Consider the following 27970-nt stretch of genomic DNA (forward strand, 5'->3'; position numbering starts at 1 on the left):
TGTGTATACTGTGTGTGCATGTATATATATATATATATATATATATATATATATATATATATATATATATATATATATATATATATATATATATATATATATTATATATATATATATATATATATATATATATATATATATATATATATATATATATACATATACATATACATACACATATATCAAATACATATACTGTATGTGATACTAGGATGCATTCTTAATTGTTGCTGCCATTACATATACATTTTTGGTTGATTAAAAATTAATCAACAGCTAAATGTACATATACAGTATACATTTATGTGGGAAGGATAATGACTTTTGTGGAAATCTGGGTCTCAGTAAAGAGTGTAATGTCTCTGTTGCTATTTAATATCTTCATGGTTAGCATAATGGAAGAAGTCAGCAAGAGGACAGCAGCTGCATGTGCAAAATTGTGGGATACAAAAATAAGTTATGAAATAGTATATATTTGTCATTGGTACTGTGGAGATTAGGTATAGTAAAAACTGCAGACACTAGTAAGAGTTTGAAAGTGTTTGAAAGACAGGAAGTTCTCAGAAAATGTTAGCACAAGAAAAGTTGTGAAGGTAAATAACCAAAAGAGGGGCCATGAATATTAATGTCGATGGTGGAGAAGAAGAAACGGCCAATTTATGTGGGTATCTGAGAGTAACCAATAATACTATGGTAAACGAACAGGCTTATCACAGAATAACTGAAGCAAAGTGGAGCCAAAAGTTAGCAAGATTTGTGCAATTTGAAACAAAATTTACTTGTTTATGGAAGCCATGGTAGGAAAGTATGACGCTGTTGAACAAACTCCTTTATGATAGCAAAGTTTTAATGCTGAATGAGAATAGAAAAAGTTGAAGCTGTTAAAATGCACTATAATAGCTTAGTTTAGTATTTCAAAAGAGCTTTTAGTCATACAGACCACTGCAGCACAATGTTGAAAGTGTAACATATGATTCCTCTTGGGCAACATTACTACTAGAATGAATGAGTACTGTATACGGTAATTACAGTTGCCCAACAGAGTTTTCATAGGAGGGTTATGTCTTCACAACCTATGACAATATTCATCACTCAGTGAGTATTAAATCTATTCAGTGAAAGATTGCTGCATAAAATATCTTTGTTGCACAGTGAAATCAAGAGTTAAATGTCTATATTCACGGCTCCTACCAAAATACCTGTCATCAAATCAATCCAACAAGAATAACTGGCATAGACTAAGTAAAGTAGCACTACTGGGATGATTCACTCTTGGGAAATGCTAAAACTTGGGGCACAAAAGGATGGCACTCTATCACAAAAGAGCAACCATTCAAAGATTAAGTACTGTAGCTGTGGGAGGAATCAATCCCCCAAAGAAAGAAACCTACATATTTTCATCAACATTATCACATAGATTGATCAACTTGAACAGACATCAAAATAACCAGGTATTAGGCCCACAGCAACTGCCTTTTCTTGCTCGTGTGGGATGGGAGGAATAAAACACTACAGTATTTGCAGCAGCAGCTACCTAGTGTTGCAAGCAAAAACAGCTAGGTGTGATAAAGAAGAGTGGAAAGGATGTTTGTTGTTGTAGCACATTTTATGCAACAAACATAATGAACTTACTTTATGTCTATGCTACAAGTCACAATCAAGAGTTGGCAAAATACATTTGACTGGTGACATAACTCTACCCAAGAGTTTGAGAGGAGGGTCAGTACCCAAAGACCACACTGGAGAACTGTACAGACAGTCCCTGGGTTACAGAGGTCCCAGGTTACAGCGTTCCAACTTTACGGCACCATTAACCTGATTTTACGGCCCTGTACCCTGGTTTACGGCCCTGTAACCCGGATTTACGTTGCTTACAGCACCATAAGGGCCATTTATTCCCATTATTATTATGATATTCTGGTTTATGGCGTTTTTCGGGTTATAGCACACCGCCGGGAACAGAATCCCTGCCACAAACTGGGGACTGCTTATAATCCGAATAAGGACAAAGAAAGAGTTGAAACAAACTTAACAGCTTCTCATCACAAAAAATTCGTAAACATTTCCTTTTGAGAAACAGAGGCAGCAATATTAAATACATGTTCTCAAGTCAATTTCTTATCAAAAGTTACACCCAAAATCTTAAAAGAATCACTGACATTTTAAACTATAACATTCAAATATAAATCAGGATGCAAAAACAAAAGTGTTCTAAATCGACTATCATACTTTGAGTTTTTGAATGGATAAGCTTTCATGCCCCAAGCCTAATCCATTCATGAATATGTACCAGTTCTCTATTCATGAATTCTGCAACTTCAGGTCTAAGTTGTGGAGATAGAATGACAGCTAAAAGAGTAGTATCAATGGCATGTGCACTCAATTTGTCCTCCTGATGTAGCCACATATCACTGGTATAGATAATAAATAGCAAAGGTCCAAGAACACTACCTTGAGGAACGCCTGAAATGACACTACTAAAGCTACTACACTAGCCATGAACAGAGACCCTTCAGGCTCTGATAATTAAGAATTTATTTACAATATTAATACTGTAAATTCTCCACCTATTCCCCATAATCTTGGCTTTTACGTAAGTGCTTTATGATTCACAGAGTCAAAGGCTGCATAAAAATCTAAACCAACCAATGATGCCTCGCACCCTCATCAAGCGCACTCTGCAAGATGGTAAATATTGACAAGAATGCATCACAAGCACCAATGCCTAAACGAAACCCAAACTGTAATGCTGGTGACGGGTTATTATCTTTAGAAAACCAACAAAGACACTTAGACAACAACTTCTCGAAAGCCTTAGATAAAACAGGCATAATTGAAATCAGCCTATATTCTGAGGGCATGTGGATAGACTTGATCCCTTGGGCAATGTAGCAATGCTTTTTTTCCCTGTCTCCAAACAGAATGAAAACTTGCAAATCCAACACTTAAATGAAAGTGAGAATAATCATTTCAGAAGATGAGGGAGAGTTGTGAACATGACCATGGGCTTTAGGTGAGCTGAATAAGATGATAATATAAGAGCATACAGAGGATGTAGGACTGATCTCCTTACAGGTCAAGGTTGCTTTCGTTGAGCGTAAGGCAAAAGACCCAAAAGTGATGTCCTAAGGACTTACAGATATATTTGCATAATGGAAAAAAACTGAAGATGAAAGGATAAAGGAGAGAGTACACTGTATTAATCTGCCAGAGAGTAATTGGAAACTAATAATAATAAGGCATTTGTGGGAAGAAAAAGAGAAAACAGATCTGTTAAATAGTAGTTTGGAGCAAACGTAACCCTAAACACTAAGGAAATTATAAAATAAATTTGGCCTATGTTTACTTAAGAATTGTGGCACTGGCCAAGATGGAAACACTTTGGTAAATGGGTATCTAAATGAATCTGGCTGATGAGGATGTAAGGAGTAACCGTTCATTTCTATAAGAATTTAAAAAGACAGATGAAAGCACAAGAATACAAGTGCACAGCCTCATGATGACTACGACGAGGACCACATAAAGAAAGACTGATTGCATGACATGTATGGGTAATAAGTGAAAAAACTAAGCAAATTTGCAAAAAAGGACAGGTTGTCTTAAAAATTTTCATTAAACATCTGCACAATTGACAGTAGTACATAGAAAAGCACATAAATGGAGCATAGAAATCCTAAGAGCTTTTTTTTTGACTTGAGGAGTTTTGTTGTAGAGAAAATGATAAAGTGGCAAGAATTTCTGTATGACAAATTCTGAGTTTTTATAGTTAAAAGATTATTTTGGGACAGCAGGTCTGGATAATGTGTGTATCCATTGAAGCCACTGGGTGTTAGACTCAACCCTGCCATTTCTTTCTTTCCTTCAAATACAGTACAGGGTAGATAGAGGAAGACTAGTTGAACCACTCAGTTTTAAATGCACAACCATGGATGGTGTTTTGTCTTAACTGTCGATAAACTTTGCATAATGACATCAGCAAACTAACAGATTTATAACTTGTATGAATACAGTTGGTTTAAGACAGGCCTATTGCATCAAAATTGTTCATTCATTGGTTATGAATGGAATGAGGTGATAAGTTAACAGCACGATACATAAAAGTTTGCAGGACATGCATAAAGTAACAGAAAAGCTGATGTTTGCAAAACTGGCAAACTATTTTGATGATAAGAGAAAATAAACTGCAGCCACTTTTGGAAACATTTGTCCTAAAGTAGTCCCCAGTGAATATCATTAACTTTACAGATTGAAAATCAAATGAAAACCATGATGATTATGAGATGCCAGTTAATATGAATACTGAAAACAGTGAGTGGTGCTGATATTCAGGATGTAAGAAATTATGATTAAGTGCAGAGTTGAACCCCAAAAGAAAAGACACAAGAAAAGCAACAGAAAATTCTCAGAAGTCTTGAAATGAATGAGGTACGAGACAAAAATGCACGAATGAGTAATAACTTAATGTTTTATATTTTATATAAGTGAAGTGTTAGTATTGTCTGTGCATAAAAACCAATACAGGCAGTCCCTGGTTATCAGAGGGGGTTCCGTTCCAACAGTGTGACAAGCGAAAATCGCCGATTTTCCACACTTATTGGCACTGATAACCAGGAATAGGCGCCGATAACTGGAGATCGGCACCTCTGTTAGGTATGTATCGGTGCCAATACCCAATTATTGGTACTGATAAGAGGAAATTGCAGATTTTTGTCGCTTGACAAGACCCATAAAACCGGATTGCCAATACAGGCAGTCCCCGGTTAACGGCGGGCTCGGTTAGCAGCGATTCGGTTTTACGGGGCTTGTCTAGTGACGAAAATCGGCAATTTTCGGTGCCAAAAATCGCCGATTTCCCCTTATCGGCACTGATAATTGGGTATTGGCGCCGAACATACCTAACAGAGGCGCCAATAACCGAAAATCGGCACTTTTCGGTGCTGATAACCCCCGAAAATCGCCAAAAAAGCGCCAAAATTGCTGATTTTCGGTTATCATCACACCCTCAGAAACGGAACCCCGCCAATAACCGGGGACTGCATGTATGATGTTGATATAAACAGCCTATATATAGTGGTTCCATTTGAAAACAAGAGCCTTGACATGAGAAATATGAAATAGTAGTGCACAATTGGCACCAAGTAACATATACTGTACATCTGAATTTGCCCCAGCAAATAAATCGATTTGGAAAATATGGAAAACTAGAGGATAGATTGGATATGTAAGTGCATGTATTTTGTAATTTGGAAAAACGGTGGGGCAAACAAAATCACACTTGTCTATGACAAAGCTGCGAAAGTTGTAGAGAATTTTCAATTTGTTCAAATCGAGGAAGCATGAAGGTTCATGTAAGAAAAAGATTAGACTAGTAAGTGACAAGCTAATGAGAAAAGTTAAGTGTCCACTGACGAAGAATTACTGTACTTAGGAACTGACCATGAAAATCTGTTTCCCTGCATATTTTCATATTGAAATAATCTAGTAATAACCAAATAAGAAAAAAAAAATGGTAGCATGCTACACCCTGGTGGTATTTCCTGCAACTATCGAAGTGCATCAAGGAGAGATGTTACAGTAACAAATGTAAGTTGCTGATTTATTCCCCAAACATTTTCATCATAGAATGTCCTCTAAATTTAAACCCACGGCATAGAAGAAGAACAAATGAAGGTACGGTATTGCTAAAACATTAAACTGAAGCTAAATGCCATAGCCTACAGTATGTCAAGGAACATGGGACTAGGACAGCTAAATGGTTTTTTCTGGTTCACTATGAACTGAGAAGAGAGAGTAACTGTGCCTTCATGTATACAATAAGTAAAATATCTCACTAAAACAAAAGAAAATTACTTAAAGTAAAAAGTAATTGTAAAAATACTGTAAATAAAGACAAAACTTATTCCATGAGATCATTAATGTATGTGTCAGAACATAATAAATTATGTTTTTCTTCAAAATAGTTCTCTTCAAAAAATCATTTTATAATGGGGGTACTGTATGTTTAATGCACTGTTGCATCTTATATGCTGGCAAGTATGGTACTTACAGCTCTAAGTTACCCATTACTTCGGTTCATTTTATCTCTAGATTGAGTGTATAAACTGTTATACAAATAATTCAAGAAGGGATTTATTAAATTTTTAAAATATAAGGTCATCACCACCAATTGCTCTACATTTGACATTCACATTCCATCAGTTTCATTAAACTTTACCACCTACAAAAAGTAATTCATATGTATATATGAACAAACATATACAGTAAATGCATATGTGCGTCTGGATGCATGTGTGATTAAAGGGTGCCTTTCCATGGACCCGCTGCATAAAAAAAGATGCTCTTCAGGCCCAGACCTTAAAAGGCAATCCACATTGCAGTAGTTTATTCTGTACGCATCACTTATCAAAAAATCTCTCAGGATTTTCCAATCATCATTCAAGACCAGCAAAAACAGCAAAATCTCACCGTGGGATGGAACTGATAATGATATCAGATTAGCCTTAACCATTTAAGAAGTGATCATATAGTTCCCAAATAGTCAAAAGCATTGTTTGTTAAGCTCTAGATGCAAGTGAAAAGTAGCAATGTCCAACCACCACCACAACTCACTATTCATTCTTTAAACTACGCTGTAATAAATGAACAAATTACAAGATATTTTGATTTTACGGAAATCACTAAGTTATTATTTACCTCTGAAATGAAATACTGTAAATATATAACTGTAAAACCTTTTATGGATTGGTTTGAAACCATCAAAACTACCATATATAAATTTCATGGGAAAAAATTCTGGTTATATTTCTCAGAAGCACATTCTTTTGAATTATCTGAGTCAGTGGAAACCAACCCTAAATGAAAAATACCAACAAACTTAGCCAAAAAAAAACAGAGTAAAATCAAATATAAATTAACATGTAAAAAATCAAGTTACAACCTTTACTATGACTTGGAAATCATACTCAAACTGGAATTGTAAATACATTTACATGCATCAACTGAAAGATCTAAATGAAGTTCAAAGCATCATATAATTCCAGGTACTTTTATTAATGTTATCCACAGCACAATAATACTTCTTTATCAGGACCAACAACAGGTGTTTTCTGAATTAAAATCTTAACAGCAATTTAACATTAAAAATGGGTTGCTGCTAAAACTATATTGTACTAAATTTTACTCCATGAAAGATTTTTTCAAATCAAAATACTCATTTAATTTAAAAAACAAAATAAATGATTATCTTAGAGAATTTTGAAAAAAAAAACGAATGAAAACCATTTTAAGTGGTATTAAAAAATAAAAATGACTAATGGACAATAGCTCTTGTTCAAATATATATAAAAAAATGATGGAAAAAGACATGACTGAGCAGTAACTTTAGAGGAGATTGGAATAGTTGTTATTGTGTTTTTGAAAAGAAATTCCAACAAAATTCATGGCAATCTTAAATCTTGGGTGATGGGTATACTTTGAAGTATACACTTCTTAGCCAAATTTCAATACTGTAGTATAGATTACTTTTGTAAATCATTTTAAAAAATTCAACATAATGCACATTCATGACAACGAAAATTTTAATAAGTGTATAGAAGATTTTTCGATAATGAACATATTTTCTCTTCCAAAACAAATTCATGAATCACCAGTTACTCAAAGATCAAATTAACTTCTACAAGAAGCATGCAATCTGGAATGATAAATCTTCCCCTGAACAGGAAAGCAATCCTATCTCGTTCTTTTAATACCATTTGCTTAGAATACGTAATGGAGTCCCTCTTACAGTTTTTAGGTTAACTACCTCACTAATTCTAACATTACCAGAGAAGTGTTTTTACCTTGGCATTAATTCATATTCTCTGTATTTTCTGCCCACTGTTACTCATTGCGCTTTGGTCTGGATTTTAACACTGCTGAGTACTAATAAGCTAGTCTAGTCCTGCAATACAGATATTTTTTAATTACAAAGTTGACATATACAGAACTTGTCACATTCACTAAAAAAAGTACAGTACTGTACCAATTTCCAATAACATGAACGTAGCAATGATCATATTAGCAGAACAAAAAGCTTTTGCTTATATTTATGAAGCAGCAGGCAAGAAAAACTGCATTCTGCACACAACAGAATACTCTTCCCTGCATGTTGCTGAGATAAAAAAAATTATACACTGGCAGTCCCCGGATATTGGTGGGGGTTCCGTTCCCGACGGCATGACAATGACCGAAAATCGCCAATAACTGGAAATCGAATATTGGTACTTATTGGCGCTAATAAGTGGGGATTAGCGCCTCTGTTAGGTGGGTATCGGCGCCGATCTTTGGTTATCAGCGCCAATAAGCGGATATATCAGCAGCAAAAATCCTGATATTGTTGTCGCTAGACAAGCGCTGTAAAACCGGGTTGCCAATAACTGAGGTCAAAGATAACCGGGGACTGCCTGTATATATGTAGTGGTTAGAGTGGCGATCTGCCAATTGGAAGGTCCGTGGTTCAAACCCTTGTGGTGGCAGCGTTCTTCCCTTGGTAACCCAATTTCCTCACTTGACCCAGGTGTACAAGTGGGTACCAGCATTGTGGCTGGGGGTAAACCAGCGACAGACTGACGTCCTGTCACAGGGGTGAATTATCACTCATTTGCTTAGCGTCCTGGAAACCGGGTATAAGCACAGGCTCTATGGGCCCTTCAGCCTAATGTATGTATACAGGCAGTTCTCAGTTAACGCAGGGGTTCCGTCCCTGGCCGAGCACTGCTAACGAAAATCAGCGATAACAGCACAGGAAACCCCGCTTCACGGCGCCATTAACTGGATACTGGCTTTGGCGCCGTTGACCGGAGATTGCCGCTGAAATCCCCACTAAACGGCGCCATTAACTGGAGATTGGTGCTGAAAATCCGGTTAACAACGTCGCTAGCCAACCACCATGGCAAAAAACGACATTAACCGATGTTGCCAGTAAGCAGGGACTGCCTGTGTGTGTGTGTGTGTGTGTGTGTGTGTGTATATATATATATATATATATATATATATATATATATATATATATATATATATATATATATATATATATATATATATATATATATATATATATATATAAAGAAAGATATAAATTTGTGTAAGTGAATTTTTTCACATATATGACCCTCATAATTTCACTTGTCTGCCCATTAAGGTTAGCCAACCGAAGATCTGAATAACCAATAAAATGACAAAATCAATGGTTAAACTACAGATAAAACTGGCTTCACCAAGAGGAATTTACACTACGTCTTTACTAAATATGAAGCTTTATCTTGTTCTTACACTGAAACCCTCCTTTAAAGGGTGCTAACTAACTTTTCATCTCTTTCTACCACTGACATTTTTGCCTCACTAATAACTGCCCTCTGATTGGAACATTATGCTTGTACCTCAATTACGTATTTGCTCCCATAAAAATTTCACAGTTGTATCATGCAGTATTACTGTTGTATATCATTTATCAATGTTATGCATAGTGTTAAAATCAACGTCTCCCTAAATAAGATAGCGACATTACCTAATACCCAACTAATATATGCACCCGTTTTAAAATGACACCTGAAAAATGAAATTCCACAGAATGTTGACCAGAACCTACGAGCTAAGAACATCTCTCATCGCATATCACATAAGCTAGAAAGTTCATCGGTCAGCCTGCTTGAAAAATCTCATCACGGCTGCCTTCACGTAACTTTCCTTCCTCAATCAAAGTCTGAAGACAGCCTTTCCTCCTCTGACACACATCCATGTTCTTCCACCCCTACCCTGACCTTCCAGTGGATCTTCCCTTTGGTTTCCAATCCAAAAATTTCTTGGGACTTTCTAACTTTTTTAACATACTCTTTAATAATGGTACATGATGTAAGTGTGTAAAAGACTCATGACATGGTTAAATTTGACATGGTTAAATTTCTATATTTCATATATGGCTATAGGATGTCAATGTTATGAGTTATTTCCAGTTTGGAATCATTATCAACAAATATCAAATCCAGATATTTAAAATTTCTACACTGATGAAGAGCCCCCACCTTCAAATTATATGTCTTCTTGCTTGGAAGTTCTTAGGGACTATAAAACAGGGAGAGAGAAAATGCATGTAAAAATGAACACAACACACACACACACACACACACCCCCTCAAGATAAACTAAAAGAAAGAAGAGAGCCTTTGATGAGAAAGACAAGGGAAGGGCTTCCACCTTGCAAGGAGGTCTCATCTAGAACCTAATTCCTTATTTTAGCAGTTTTTCCTTCCTGGAGTTGTTTACTCTTAACAGATAGCTGGGCATGAGTAAAAGTACCAAGACTAATGATTACTGTATTATGATAAAATTTCCATACATCCTGCTCCTACATAATCTTAGATCAAGTAAAATTTCCCCTTTAGAAACATGTATCTCACATTAAAATTTATATGAAATACCAATACATATTTTGGTAAACACGTCTGAGCATGTGCTTAACATTTTGAAAAGCTAAAGAATTTTAGACATAAGTCTTAGAGACAGTAATATAAGTTACCACAATCCATATAATGTACATATTCTTCGTGTTCACTGTGATGTTTTAAAAAACTTAGTCTCTGATGTCTGGAAGAAAAGCACCTAACAAAAGAATTCTTTATAAAATTTAATACTTTATTTAAATTTTTGAGTTTTATCATGCATCCTCAAACTTAGGACAAACCTAAGAGACAGCCATACTAAACAGAAAATACTGTACAGGAAGACAAATTAAAATGTGAAAACTAGAATAGGATACTGAAATCGAGAAGGGTGAGATGGTGATTTGAAGGCATGAGTCAGAAAGGGCCTCTCCTGGTCATAAAATAATTCAGCAGGCTTATGAGTAAGAAATCCAGTCAAACTTTCTAAACCTTGTCTGATATTGAAAATTCAGAAACAGAAAGTTGTGCTTATTTCACAAACAGTCAATGGAAGACCACAAGAAAATACGTAGTGTACAAATCTTGACTTTGTTTTCAGTTTTCAACAGAAATATAAACTTAAAATATAAGGAACCAATTAAAATAAAGCAACATTGTACTCATTATAACAAAATAATAAATTGCAAAAAATAACAAGCAATACCTGAAGGATTCAATATCGTTGGAACATAAGTTGATCCCGAGGAATCCGTTGGGAACACAACCATGCTATAATCATATACTGCAAGTTGAGGTACATGAAATTAGAAACATAAAGGATAAGCTGCATCTTGACACAACTCTTCAGTAATGCAAAACTTGGAACCCATGCAAAGGTTGGGAAAACATAAAATAAAAAGTCTAATTTCTCATAAAACACATCCCATACATTAAAGGAAAAGTAAATAAACAGGAATAAAATCAAAACTCATGGTTCTGATATCAGATCTCCCAACCTAATCATACCAAGGAGAATAACAAAGCACAATACCCATCGTTCATCTCAGGTAAAATTATACTAATAAAAAAACACTCCACTGGTGGCCCATGTTTATCTATCATCCATAAGGATATACAAGGCTAACACGTCATGCAGATCAAAATCATGCATTTCTAACTGGCCAATGCCATGGTAAGAAAGAGCAAAAAGATTGGTATCACTGATGCAGTGGTGGACTTCAAAAAGATTATCACTACATCTACACATGCCTATATCAAGGAATAAATGGATAACATAAGAATAACAATCAAAGGGGTGAGATCATGAATGGCATGGTAATGAGACAATGACATGGCTAATGAAAAGAATGAGACCCAGTGTATGAGTTACATTAAAAGAAAATAACTTTCATGAAAATATATATTGTATGGGTTCCCTCACTTTGCAACTGAGTGTATGGTATGTTCCTGAGCAAAAGCAAAGCAAAAGCAATAAGAACTACAATATCTAATTTAATATATTTGATCACATGGATAAAATCTAAAATCTGGAAATGTGGTGCCAAATTACCATAATGAATATGCTACACATATAACTACATCACATTTCTTCCAGCTAACATAAGCATTCCCATTATATAGAGAGGGTATGAGGAATATGAAGAAATAGAGACCTTACAGGGTGTGGAGCCTGGTTCAGCTGTCGGTAAGTTAGACCCAGGAGACGAAGCGCACTTCAGGATTTCCACCACTATCCATGGCCAAGCGTTGGCATGAGGTTACAAGCAAGAAGAAATGCCCAAAGTTGAGAAAATAATGTAGTGGAAAATGAAGCAGAACAGATTTAAGAAAAAGTACAGACTTAAGTATTGTATAGAAGAAATAGAACATACACTATTAGGAAATGTCAAACCTTCTATTCAATATTTATACACCTTTCCAAAACAGTTCTTCTTTATGTACTCTACAAACTACAGCACTACGACTTACTACTTTAATGTGAAGAGATGACTGACAGCAAATTTTTCAAGATCTAGTTCTCTACGAGATGAAAAATCCCTGAAGTGAGATACTTGTATAACATCCTCCCAAATCTCCTAGTGTTCGTGTGCTTGCTATCCAGCACATAAAAGTAAGATCACCTACAGGGGATGCATCAGTAAGCCAGACAAGGTCAAAGAGGAGAAATGAAAATGATTCTGTAGAGGAGACCACAGTCCCATAGCCCTGAAAAGAGGTTCACCCTGCACTATGAGACAAATAAATCAGCTGGTATGCTGGTGAATAAAAGGTCTAATGCCTATTGAGGTGGACCAGAAATGAATGTATACATTAACTCTGATACTAGTTTCTCTCTTGAAGAAAGAAGAGCCCATTTCTGGCATTTCTTCCACCAGACTGAAGAGCTTCAGTATAATTAATGAACTGGCTAAATTCAGGATAGAAACTGATGTAGGCTGAAAGAGAAGTTGTGATGTGCTGTTGGAAGATGAGAAGACAAGTATCAAAGTTGGAAGCATAAGGAATAATAAATAAGCACTTGTCTTTCGGAGACTTAACCTCCCCTCCTTGTGAAAAGAATTGCAGATCTAAGTTCAAGAAAAGCATTACAGATGAATGAGAGGAGAGGAAGTATTAAGGAAGAGCTAGCAAACTGAAATTATAAGAGTTTGATCTTATACTGTAATTCAATATCTAACCCCTTTAGCAAGCAAGATCTTGTAAAATTCTGGTCAGCCATCCATTTGTATCAAAGTGAAAGTCTCTAGCAAGACAATAGTTTGTAATGTGTAAAATATGATACAATCACAATTATTTACGCCTTAATAATATACACTACATTGCCAAGTTTACTATACAACATGTGATGATTGATATCACAGATAACCAAAACCAACTACACATACATTACTGGACTGAGCTCACTATACTTTGTTTCATTTAATGTTCAATATGAATGCTAACATTAATCACTTCCAGCTTTCCTTCAAGTTTTTCTTGCTAATAAGTAACAGTTTCTCCATAAATTAATTCTACGGCATATCAATAAGAGTTTTAGGACATTTCCACAGATGATACTGCTTCAATCAATTTCATTTCAACAGAAGCAAGCAATAAACAGCGCAAGCAAAAACTGAACCGAAACTTCATTTCAATCCTCCAGTAACACAAGCAACAACTGAACTGGAATTTCACGTCAGACTTCAACAAGAATTGAAATTTCATGAAGTAAATACTTGATTAGTCAGACTTCAGTCATTCAGGTTTTGGGATAAATTTGTGTGGAGAAGAAAAAGGCATCAATCACATAGTCAGCTACTGAACTTCATGTGGACAGCTGTACATCTAATCATGTAATTAATATGAATCCCCCAGTATTTTGTGCCATTATAATGGACCTTAATAAGCATTGCTTGATTCTGTGACCTCTTGCATATGTAAGAATGCAAAACTGAAGATTTTACTAACATGGACGCTAAAGAAGTAGTCTGCTATCGTCTTGAGGATGGAAGAGGCTAACATGCCAGACTTTGGAAAACAAGATGAAGTTTCAAATAAGAGCTCAAAGCAGCCATATAAAAGTGGTAAACTTTGTCTTATAAGAATTCACAGCAAAGAATGGTTGGTTATTGTACACTTTTATGGGCTTTTTAATCTCTGATTATAAAGTGCCTAGAGAAAGTCTTAGTTCAGGCTTACACGTCAATGCGCATTTTCCAAAAAAGATGAGAAATGTCATAAAAAGAATCATCATCATTACCATTATCATCAAATGTGGCGCAGGGGGATGGGGAGAATCATGTCATGGAGGAAAGTTGGGTCAGAAAATGTCTGTTACCTTGGGGACACACTGACTGTGAAACAAGGATCAAGCAGTGTACAAAAAAATTAGCTGCAGCCTGGATGGAACTGAAGGTGACAGCTAGACTACTAGTAAATAAAAATTTCATTTGTAGAAAGTGCAAAAATTTATGAGGAGAGCATAAGACCTCTACTACTTTAGGCAGTGGAACAGAGATTTTGAAAAGGTATGACTACAGAAGCCTAAGATTTGTGGCAGAGAAAGTTAAAAAGTAACAGATATGAAGTTGTAAGATGAATGTAGTGGCAAGGAAACATGGTGTCATGGAAAAAGGGGCATATGAAGCCCTAGACCTTATAGGAGTTCAGGTTGAAAGGGTAAAGGCAGAGGAGGGTGTTGAGCACTTATTTCGTGTCTAACCCCACAATGGGAAAAACCTGCTGTAAAAACATTTATGATAATGAAGAAGATAAATCTTAATATGAAAGAATTTTTATTGCTCTTTACTGTTTAAGGTTTAAAGATAAAACATTCAACTGTCACAAAATTAGAAAAGAATTTAGGATGTCACACTTTTGCAAGAAATAGGACAGGATAGAGGTCACTGTTATAGTCCAACTCACTGAGTATTTACTGTACATCATATAGCTGTTCATTCAATACTGCAATCTTATGTGAAAAGCGTTATCGAAAAACATAAAAGCAGTTTTCAAGTTCCATGGATTCCACCACTCTTTTACATTAACATTCACCAGTCAAGGAGGAAGACAAAATATGAATCTGTATTTAGCAAGAGCAGCAGTATCTGTACAAGCATTGACGACATCACCATTAAGACACACTCACATATAGTTAAACCCAATCACTGGGGGCAGTAAAGGAACACTTCTGTGGCAGCTTTGCATGATAAAAATGCAAAGCAAGTACACAGAAGTTCTTGGAGTGCATGGTCTCCATGCATTAATGGAAGTTTCCTGCTAAAAAGGAGGTTAAGGAAAGTGACAAAGCATGATTAGCTTTGTTGGGAAAAAGAAATCATTACTTTCAAAATGTCTGACTTATAGACATTTTTTCACTACCGACTTGCTAACAGGGAAAAGGACAAAAGTCATTTTCTAGTAGTAAATATTTAGAATTACAAAAGCACTGTTACCCAGGCAAAGCAAATCATGGAGCACAAGTGAGGCGTAAGATTGGCTGCTCAATAAATTCATACCTTTGCTGAAACTTCAGGACCAATTAGCAATACTTACTAATCCATTTCAGATCACTACTGAGGCATGCATTAACTTCATTTTCCATTTTTGGGGACTGAATAAGTAGAGAGTGAGTTGCATCATCTGCATTATGTATTATGTTACATTCTAGATACAAAAATATGTCATCTAGCAGTGAAAACTAGATAACGCTAAAGTCCCAAACACTATTCGGGAGAATCATCAGATGAGACAGGTTTGTGCTAACTGAAATTCCAACAATGCTATAGAAAGATCAAGTTAAGTATATCTTAGTTTAACCAGACCACTGAGCTGATTAACAGCTCTCCTAGGGCTGGCCCGAAGGATTTGACTTATTTTACGTGGCTAAGAACCAACTGGTTACCTAGCAACGGGACCTACAGCTTATTGTGGAATCCGAACCATTATAGCGAGAAATGAATTTCTATCACCAGAAACAAATTTCTCTTGTTTCTTCACTTGCCGCTCGGAGATTCGAACTCGCGACCATCAGGGTGGTAGCTGAAAACGGAACGCTCACCCAGCGAAGAACTATCAAGTAAAAGACAGAATGAGAGCAGGGACATAGCCTCTAACACCTAATTCAAAAATTAGTCAAAAGCAACAATAAATCAAACAATTTGAACAAGAATAAAAATACACACTTTTCCCATGTGTAAAGTGAACCGAGTGAAGACGGAAAAACAACCAGAACCAAGCAAACTCAGTGTACCATATTCTGAATGCTGCACAGGACAATAGAACACTGTATGGTCAGTGATACAGCAGGTTTCGTATGTTAACCAAAAAGGAGAGCCCAAGAAACAGGAATACACAAACTCAACCCCTCCCCTAAAACATAGTTAGATACAGATATGAATACAGTTCTGGAGTTGGATGAAATTCAAATACTGTTTACTTGGATGTAAAACATGAATTTTATTCTGACTTATAGCAAAAGTTGGCGAGAAAAACAGCAAAAACAAAATCCAAGGACGACAGCAAAGAAAATGTCTGTCTCTTAACAAGAAGAGACCAAACAAACAAAATCCAGAAATAAATACAGGTGGGAAATAATAGGTAAGATATACATCAACAGTTATAGCCACAAGACTACACTTGAGATCTGATTTTTAACAACTGTAATAATTGAAACGGAACCAAAATCGAAAATAACTATAACAAACATGAAGAAAATTTAGAAAGCAATTGAAAGAAGTCACACTACCAAGGCACTATTTAATGTTCAGGACAAACGAAAGCGTGGCTCTTTTGGTCGAGTCACGTGACATACCCACTACTGTACTGGTGATGTCATGACTTACTGGGGTACAAACACTTAAGCTAAACTTAGATTCAAGTCTGTGTCCTAGTTTGACCATTAAGATATAGGTATTGCAAAACAATGATAATTGTTCTCAGTAGAATGCACACTTGAAAGTATATTTTGCTAACAGTAAAAATATTTCATCGTTCTTAATAGTCTCAGTACGTTTCTTGTCCAACCTACACAGTACTCCTGCTAGAAGCCTGCTCAAGCAAACAATCTCGATAAAAAAATCATTTACAGTAATGTGAAAGAGAACACAATTTTCACCATACAATAAACTTATGTTTTCATCTCACAACAGGCAAATGATCAGACACCCTTTCATTAAGATCAAAGAAGAAGCAGATGGATACAATAAAACGAAAAAGATCTATGAAAGCTGCAAGATGGATATAGCAACAATGAAGAGGACGCTATCATTCTGAAATACTGAATGTGTCGGCTTTTGGCTTAGCAGCAATTTATGAAGGCTAATATGGACACTTCAGGTATTATTTGTGAAGGCATGAGCGAGATTATTATGCAATGAAAGACAATTATTGCTGGGAGCACATTAATTTGATCGGACTGACGTTGTTACATGACTTTTAAAAGCTATCAAGAATGATCAAGCATGATAACAAAAAATAAGCATATGCTTCCAAATTAAAGCATAATTTCTATTTTCATGACCCATACACTTTCTAAAACAATTCATAACATAAACCAAAAATTCTCTTCATGAACCAATCATTAAAACAGGTATATAACAACAGAATGAAACAGTAATGTACTAAAAGACATGAGGGTACCTGAAATCAAAACTTTTAACATATAAATTATGAAAGCAAACATTACTCATTCTGCTTGCTTCTTGAAAGGGCAAAGCATCCTGAACACGTTCTTCCAAATAAAGATTTACTAAAGAAAATGAAAAATAAAATGACCTTAAGTAATGGGGAGAGAGAGAGAGAGAGAGAGAGAGAGAGAGAGAGAGAGAGAGAGAGAGAGAGAGAGAGAGAGAGAGAGAGAGAGAGAGAGAGTTGGGTATCTTACATGATTACAGACTACTCCACCTAATTTGAAAAGAAAATCTAAAATATGATATACAGCACACCTAACTTATTTTTCAACAGAGATGCAACATCTCCCAAGTAAATAAAATCATTGCCAATCATAACGGACAAGTCTAAACAGCTAAACTGTTTGTTATTAATTTGTAGTTCATTACAGGCATACTGTATTAACTTTTACAAAAATACATCACAGAAATGCATAAACACAGGTTTAAATCATTATCAACAGGGACAAACAAAATATGCCCTGATCCAACTAAATTATGTTTAACTTCAAAGCATACAGCTCACACTAGCTCAGTTTCTTATATTTGTACCAGATGCATACACTTTTCTCTGATGGGTGGAAATCTACAAGACTATAGAGAATCAAACTAAATCAATGATGTAAATTAGCTCAGGAATTCATATCCACCACTGCGAGAGAAAAAAATCCTGCAGAGTCAAACAGTTTCAATCTAAAACTCTACAGTTCAGTGAAGAATATCTACTCTTTTCAAAATAACCATCACCGTGTTAGTAACCTATTATTTATGTTATTCTTTACAGTGCTAAGAAAAGGAAAACTATACACTACAGTCAGTGTAAACACTACAGTGCAACTGGGCCATATTCACTGTCATATCAACTTGAGGCTACTCACCGTATGAGAATCAAGTCCACCTTGGATTCTTTTATATTTTTACATTAAAAAATGCAACGTCAGCACTTCAATGAATGATTGTCAGCGGCAAACTGACAAAAACATTTTGTTTTCTTTTTCTTAGTTTCAGCATCCTCTGCTTAATTAATCTAAGCAAATATAACCAACATACCTGTTGTCGTAGCGTGTTACTATATCGAAAACATTCCATCTCCCAGAGCATTTTTTCCTGAACTTGAAATTCATAAGTATAATCAGGCATCAGATTATGAATAGTAACACTTGTACTCCTGGTGGTTTAACATCAATTTGAGACCAAGTGTGGACCCTTCAACTCGGTACCTGAAAACATAAAAACCCGTGATGCAAAGCAAAGACGACAGCAAAGTCACAGAATTTTACCTGATAAAACAATGGTATTTTTTAAAAATATATTTTATATTTCATTTTTGAAAACCAGTGCCTTAGACTTAAGCTGTGGTCTGGAATGTGTAAGTTTTAACAATGTCGTCCCAAAATCAAGCTTCTGTTGTTTTGTCAGCATTCCAGAATAAAGGCAGAGGCATCTGCACCAAAATGGAGGAATCAGAATGGGACCTTGTGGTTCATGCGCATTAAACATGAAATTCATTCTAAAAAATATTCAATACGCTTTATATAATACAAAGTATTGCCTTAGAATGATGACTATCTTATGTTTATCTGAAGATGACTAAAGCTTTGATATATAAATATCCAACTGGAATAGCATAATCAGTCATCTTGTTAACCTATTGAGGATGCAGGTTCACTGTGTTCATGTGGTAATTTAGCTCTTGCTAGTTTGCTTATGACATCAGCAAATCATAAAGGGTCAGGTTCTTAAATTTTGCTTCATATAAAGACTGTCTCATCCAACTAATGTTCCTAGCTTATTCAGTCCTCCTCTACTATGCATCATGTTAGAATAATTTCAGGCTATGAATAATAATGATGCTTGAACAAATTATATTTAGGTTTAAAGTAATTATTGATAATACTTATGGAACATGGAACACTGCAAGGAAACTATCAAAACTACCTTATAGAGGTTCTAGGTCGTTTCCAAAACAGAAGACTATTACATGTAATGAAACCTGGAGTGTTAACAAAGATAAGAATAAGATCACACCTGAAAGTATACTGTACTATAATATACTTATACACAATTACATTTTCTTTATATCACAGGACCAAAGGTTCACACCGAGTAGGGTGAATTCAAGTCCTGGGGTTCTTTACTGATGCTGATGGGAACCTTTCTCCATTAGGGTAACATTGAGTTATTTCATCTTTAACAAGTATGCACAGTAAAGAGTTGCACATCTCAAAAATGAACATAAAGTCATCTGAGGCAATGGTTTGTTTCATATGAACATAAAACCCCAAAAAAACAATCAATAATTATGAAATATTCAAAACCATGGAAGCTGCATATTAACTTACCATGTAGTGTAGTGCTGCTCCCCAATCTTTTCCACCAGGATAACCAGGAAGCCATGAAAGCTTCACACTAAATGGCTTTGTTTCACTAGTAATATTATATGGTGGGTGTGGAGTTGTTCCCTCTACAAGCAACTGTGTTGCTGCTACCAATGTGGTTATTTTCATTGCTAACCATGCATTCATAATAAGCATGGTCGCTGAGGTTATGGATGGTCAGATTGCCATTACCAAGGTCGGCACGATCTCTTGGTAAATTCTGGCCATCTCGCTGCAAAATAAAATAACAGTTCCTACATTAATCTCAAAGCCTTGGTACGATTTACTTTATTTCAATGCAAAAAAGAATACATTAAAAATCCACCTATCTTGGGAAGTATTTGCAAGCTACTGGGTAGAGTTATGTACAAATCTGAGAAAAGAAGCATAATTCCTTGATATAAAGACTGTGGCATAATAGGTTTACCCAACATCAAAAACCAAAGGCACGTAAATGAGACACCAGTTTCACTCTGGGAAACACACGCAAAAATGGACAAATTTTGGTGGTGCCGATACAGAGCACTAAAATAAATCTTACCCGTTTCCAAGTGACTTCAGGTGATGGCGAACCTTGGCCTCCACATACCAAAGTCACTTCTTCACCAACCTGCCCATGATATTGTGGCTGTGGTCTAGGATTAAAGATTGGAGGATCACGAACAAGTACCTGCAAAGGAGAATTATTGCTCTAGGTGTTATACCAGATTAGCAAGTCACATAATAAAAAAACCCATAATGCAACTTCTCGAGTTAAACATGATAACAAGAAAGAGCAACATGGAAGAAAACATTTATCCTCAAAATAATTTTGACGTGGCACTCTGTTTTCGAAAGACCACCATACTCCAACAGTTGACCTTATTGTTATAGTTTATTTTTATGAGAAACAAAGGGACAAAAATTAAAACTGAAATGGAAAGAGAAATAGAAATGCTTCGTTGCAGCTGGGCTTTGGGTTTGAAATACAAAATCTCAATCTAGTCTAAAAATGCCTCAAAATAAATTGACAAACCTCCATGTCCCCAGATGAACTGCTGTAGTGTGACGGTTGTAGGGAGTGCAGCTGTAACGACCTTGGTGTGACTGATTTACCTGTAAAGAAAAAAATTAGGAAATAAAAACCTCAATAACATACACCTGTGCATTATTCCCTAAAAGTCTTTTAATATGTGATGTGTTCCCTACCAATTTCTAGCAAAATATTTTGCTTCTGGTTTAAATATAAAAATATAAAATACTAGAAAAACTAACTAACATAAAGCCATTACACTCTGAAAATATTTATTTTTATACCATAAGAATCAGAATAATTCACCCTTAAGCCTGACCTATACTTGTTAAAAGCTAAGCTGTCTGCTTCATGAAATAAATGGTACAATATACAGTATTACTACTGTGGTTTTAGAAAGGTTTAATCATCATATTTGTCAAATAATCTATTGTCTTATATAATCTAGCTTTGGTTCTGTAGGGTGAGTGACAGCACACTGTTAACATTTTTCTTAGGTTATGGATGTTGACGCCTGTCTGCAGATGTTAGCACAGAATGATAGATGAAAAGTTGCTTTCTGATGCTGGAGGTACACCAAGAGATACTGGTATTATACACAAGTAAGAGAGAGGTTGACACATGTTGAGTGTGTCCAAGTTTCTAAACTCTCATAGGACTCATCCAAAGGATCTGTTTTTAAAGGGAAGAATGCAATTGAAGAAAGGTAAAGTTACAGAAGTTGGGCAGCTTAGTAGGAAGAAGCCAAAAAGAACAAAGGAACAAATGAAAAGTAAAAGGAAAAAGCAATGAAGTTGGAACCAAAGGTAATTGTAAAGAGCCTTTAGTGTCATCTACACTGGGCTACAGAAGGTACACTGTAAATGGTATCCCATCAGGCCATTTTCCTTTAACGATATCTCAGATTCAGAGACAGGCTTTATTGTACTGATACAGTTGACCCTAGTATTCACGGGATAAAATACCTAACCCCGTGAATAGCTAAAACCTCCGAATACTTGACACCTCTAAAAACGCTTATAACTGCCTATTTTGATAATTCAAAACACCAAAAACCTCTGAAAATGCTTATAACTGAATATTTTAACAGTTTGATCACAAAAGTGCATTTAGTCATGAGAATGATATGAAAATACAGTAACTGTAAATATTTCTCTATGAAAAATATCACAAATAGGCGAATCTTCTGCAAACAATGTATATATGTTCCACAGAGAAATTCTGTGAACAAGTGAAGCCGCAAATCCAGAACCGCAAACATCTGAGGGTCCACTGTACACTCATAATGCATAAACTTTCTAGAGTATCTGGAATACAGTGGCAGCCCAGCCATGACCCTTTTTTTTTTTTTTTTTTGGGGGCTTTGATCTGCAATCATGATTCTACAGTTAAAATGATATATGGATACATAGCAATAGCTAATTTACTTGTTTAATGACATCCCTGTTTCCACATAAATACAATACAAGGATATTGCTACGTAGAACTTGTGAATATGCATCAAGAAAGTTGGGGGAAGCAGAATTAGTTAACAAATTAACTCATTACATATAAAGTGCTCCTAAATAACAGTTTAATGCTTCCCCATATATTTACCATAAACAACGTCACATGCTACAAACAAAATCTGCATCTTTTGTTTCTTACCTTTGTTATTAGTAATGACCCATTATTAAGTTTAACAACAGTGCTTTCATTCTCTGCATCAAACAATCTTTTGTCCTTTAATCCAAGTTACAAATTGAACGGAGGATTGCTTTAATAAAGCATTTGATAATTCCTTGTTGCCTAAATGGTAGGTACTGAACAGTTGGGGTATACGCTACACGTGCAGGGTCTGGAAAAGAAAATTTTTCTATAGCATTCTTCCTAGAACTATGACCAGTAGGGCTGACTTCAGCACAACATACCATATCATAAGACCTCTTTCAGATCAGGTTAACATAAAAACTGGGATTCATACGAGTCAAGGAGAAAGCCATATAGTGACAGAAAAATATTGCACCATGGACTTTTTCAAGAACACAGATTCATATTTTATCAAAAATAATATGGAATATCATTTTTCCCATTTTTTTATTAAGCAAGGATAAATTTAGAGTTTTAAATTCTCTTCCCAGTACAGTATAGCATGATTTTTGCCACTAGGTTTATCACTCAAAAGACAAGTAGCAAAGAGTTCTTGTCCTCAAAAGTTGATCTGTGACAATCAATGCCAGTTTGAGTTGAAGTAAAGTAACACTGCAAGAAATTTTTCATGCTATAACATATTAAAATATTTGAAAATTTTAGTAACATTTACTTTACTGAATCAAGGAGGCCTGGTATGGAGTAGTAACTTATCTCTGCTCACTGACTGACATAATCTCAAAGCAGAATTTCTGAAAGGGGGACATCTTACTACAAAGAACAATTTAATATAATATGAATGGTAAACAGTTTACAGACTTACATTCTACGTTGAGAAAGTTGTCGCTCGTTGAGGTGTTCCAATACCGTTGAAACCTCACAGGTAAAGTAGCCTCCATCATCTGCACTGGTTGGATTAATGACTAGACTACCATCTCTCCTTATAATGGAGCTAGTATCCAGCCAGAGAGAGTTTATTGATGGCAACCCCTCTCTTTTCCATGTAACGGTTACATTACCAGGCATGCTTTCGCTTCACATGGAAATTCAGCTTTTCTCCTCCTGTTTGGTTTGATTGTGAGGTGGTGTGATAATGACAGCACTCTCCTGTAAAGTGGGAAAGGTATAAACAATGAAGACTTGTGTAATATTCTAAAACCATTTATACCACCATAAATAGCCTATAATGATACATGGCTTGTGGCAACTAAAATCACAAAATAATAGCTCCTCTTCGCTGGATATGCTGATGCTAAATGTTGATAATGGGAAGCACAACAAATCAATTTGATATATCTCCGATAGTGTGAAAATTGAACCTATCATGATATTTTTTATCTTTTCTTTACCATGTAAACCAAAAATATGAACCACCCCAATAATCAAATATACAAGGACACAAAAACAGTGTAATTCATGACTAACCTGCAATAACAACTTTGGCTTCGTGGTGAACTCTGCCTTCAGCATTCCTTGCTACTTGAGACATAATCCCTATATCTTGATCTCTTATCTTATTAATCCTGAGTTCAGTTCCATCATTGAAGATACCTACAGTATCAGAAGGATTCACCAAGCGATTATCGTCACGGAACTAAAAATATCTCTGGTTTTGGTGTTCCTTCAGCCTCACAGTTCAAGATGATCGAAGTCACCAATATTAACGTAAGTGACATCATCTGGGGTGTAGTAAATCACAGGAGGTGCTGTGGTACAGAATGGAACGCATTAATACAAAAAGTTGTATCTATCAGCCATTTAGAGTTTCTTAATCTTAGTTTGAAATTCTATATTTATATTAATTAAGCATCTGATTAAGAACAGAAAGTCAGTGCCAAATTGCTATTTAATGCTAGCACAAGAAGAGGTGAGACCAGTGGACCAGTGATTTACCAACTGGAGGACAGAAAGATGCTCACTAGAATGATCACAAACTTTTGATGCATCCAAATACTTCTATGAAATAACGGTCAGGAATAGATATTTGGGAAGGGAGACAAGAGCATTCTGACTTTATGCAGACATTTGGAACTTGGTTAGTCAGACCTTTAATACAGTAACAGAGAAAGCTACAAAGGCGCTGAAGAGTATGAAGTCCTTACAACATATGTATGGTTGGTAATTTACCAGAACACTACACCAATTTCATCATGCAGTTAAGTTACGTGTAAGGGAAAAGGATAAATAAAATCCAAGTCACAAAATGCAAAACTCACCATGAACATCTAAGTGTATCCAAGTGCCATTGTCAGTTGCACCACTTCTATCTAAGTAGTAGACTTTGCACCTCGTTCAGCCTTGGTCCGATTCTCTAACGGAGGTCGAGTTGAGTGAAGCAAGACCAAAGGTGGTATCTGGGTTCCCACTCGAGATGCAAATCCCTTATAGTTGTCCTCGACAGTGTGGATCATAACCCTCATACCAAATATAAATTGGGATTTTGTGGTGCTGTCATGGAAGAAAATGGAAGAAACAGATTATTAAGATGTGTGATAAACTGATAAAAATGGTTATTAACATTTAAGATATATTGCAATTGAAAATCATTACTCTTATGATGCATTAAAAACAAAGTACCAGACTTACGATAAAAACAACAACAAAATTTTATAAACTACCCAATGCATGGAAATCGTGTTATTGGTTTAGTTAGAAAAAATTATTATTCGTCGATTACTGTGCAATGGTAGATTTGGTGACAGGAATTATGTTGGCTAGGAGTAATTCAAAAATGATTTCAATTCCTCTTTCTCTCAAATCCAATTCAAATGTCAATTCTCCACCAGCAGTTGTAAACCCTTTATGTTTCTCTCCTTGTGTGTAATGCATTTCAAGCTTTTACCAACTGCACATACATTTTTTTAGGTTTATGTGTAGCAGCATTATATAAATAAACAAGTGGATTATCATTCTTGCTGATTAAATTGTGACTAAGATAAAATTTCGTGTTAAAAATTATGTGCTTTTAATTGCACTTTGTCTTATTTTTTAGTATTGACTTATGCTCTCTGAGATCCAACCTCCTCCTCACGTATATTCAGAAAACCAAAGTTTGTTATTGCTCAAAGATACATAACTGGTACCATGCTGAACCCTTTAACATGCCACTAACTTATGTAATTATTTAAAGCGCTGCACTTGAGTTCTGAGATACTGATTACTTAACAATGGGGACGACTTACTTTTTTAGTTGTAATTTTGCATTACAAACCTATTTACATATTTTGACACTATATCTTTTACTTTAATTTATAGTTTTGAGTTTTGGTCCCCATAATGGTATGCTTCTTATAAGATATTTATCAGTAAAACAGCACAAAAAAAAAAAAAAAACTTGAGAATTCTAACCGCAAAAGTTCTTTGCTACAAGTGAAATATATCATCATTATTTAACGCTAAAACATCCAACATTACAGACCATGGAGTGTTGGGAACGGTTCCAACAGCTTCTGAACAACCGCTTATTGAAAAAATCAATCATGCTCGGGAGAATTTCCATTTCATTATGGGCAACTTGAATGCTTTCGGGTTGGGAAAAGAACCACAATCAACACCTGTTTAGTCTGAGGCAATTTAGTGGAATAATAAAGGGGTCTGCTCTAAAAACAGAATTTTCAAGGAAAGCCAAAGAGAAACAGATAATTGAAAATAACTAATAAAACAGTGAGAGCATAACAGAAATAACTAGACGTAACATTTGTAACAGCAATAACAAAGCAATGAAGAAGATGATTTATTCAGCATACACCAGCCTTTCAGTTTCAATAATGTTACTGTAATTTTTGCAAGGACTTATCATAACATGATCAATTCAGCAAGAGGATGAATAAATGGAATGTGGGTAGCAAGGACCTTAGATTTCTACGGTTACATTGGAACGGAAAGAAGTACAGTATGCCGTACTGTACTGTGGCCATTTGACCTCGTTACTCGTTTAGAGCAAAGAAAAGACATTTAAGATCAACAAGAAAAAAGAGCCTTGATTTCATACTTTTTAAATTTTTTGCTATTCAGTGTCCACTCAAGTGTACTAGGGGTGAACCACATCTGTTTCATTTACCATTTATTTAAGTATTCATGTCACTACCATAATCCAGCTATTGTAGCCTATTTACCTAGCACTTACTGAATCAGATATTTCCCCAGGTGGCCTGCAGATGTTTTGTTTCAGTACTGGTGGCGCTTAGAATAATAGAGTTAATCCATTAGAATTCCCTTTTCATGACACCACAATCTTTTGCTGTATCATAAAGCATCAAAACAGAGGTTAGAATACACAAAAGAGTTCATTCCTTGGATTTCCCTTTTGTGATACCATAATCTCTCTGCTGTATACTTACATCAAAGCACAGAGAGGTTTAGAATGTGCAAAAGAGTTCATTCTTAGAATTCCTTTTTGAACACCATAATCTCCTTGCTGTATCATAGAGCATCAAAACACACAGAGATTTAGAATATTAATAAAAAGAGTTCATTCTTAGAATTCTTTTTTAGACACCACAGTTTCCTACAAAGCCACAGAGCATGAAAACACTTACAGAGGGGAAGCCAAAGACCTATAAGGAAACCAAAGGGAGACCATATGTAGATGCTTCCACCTGTCCTTCCACTGATGATAATGTAAGGTATGTTGGATGAGACACAGGACAGTTGAGGATGACGGACCTGCTTCAGTATGGTACAGTGATGTGCCTGGCGTCCGTATTGAGAACACACCCTGAAAGTGAGTAGAAATAGGGATTAAGGCAAAGCCATAACTTATGATACGGTGGCAAGGTGAAGAGCACTTCTACCTTTAATATACTAAAAACAGATTCTTCAATATACAAAAACAGATTCTTTAATATACTAAAACAGGTTCACAATTATACTCAAACAATAAGACTTCAGTATACTAAAACAGAAGATTCCATGATTTGTGTGTGTGTTTTTAGCATGATCTGTGTGTGGTCTTTTTTTAGCATGATCTGTGTGTGTGGTTTTTTTAGCATGATTCATGAAAGTGTTTTTTTAAAGCAATGATTCGTGTATGGGTCTTAATAGGTGATACGTGTGTTTTTTAGTATGATCAAACTGCTTTTTTAGCATGACTGTGTGAGTGTCTTTTTTAGCATGTCTCGCGTAAGTCCTGATATTTTTTGGTGGAAATTACTTAGAAAATTACTCACATTTATCTCGTGAGCCTTTAAGGACATATAAACTGTTACAATTGAGATGGCGTCTCATTCACCAATCTAATAAATATTTACGGAATAACTCCAAGTTTTAGATGACATAAACAATCAATTTTGTTAGTATTACTGTATTACTGTTATTATTATTATATGCTTATTATTATTATTATTATTATCATCACTATTAAGAAAGAGGTTGAAAGGGACAACCA

General features: G+C 35.4%; 2 pseudogenes; both read right to left on the reverse strand.

Moving 5' to 3' along the window:
* Window positions 1–27970, reverse strand: part of LOC136849140 (protein turtle-like) — a 553559-nt pseudogene that overhangs the window by 69544 nt on the left and 456045 nt on the right.
* On the reverse strand, window positions 18635–26065 carry LOC136841776 (protein turtle-like; annotated as a pseudogene).

The sequence above is a fragment of the Macrobrachium rosenbergii genome, chromosome 1, assembly GCF_040412425.1.
Source record: "Macrobrachium rosenbergii isolate ZJJX-2024 chromosome 1, ASM4041242v1, whole genome shotgun sequence".
NCBI lineage: Eukaryota > Metazoa > Arthropoda > Malacostraca > Decapoda > Palaemonidae > Macrobrachium > Macrobrachium rosenbergii.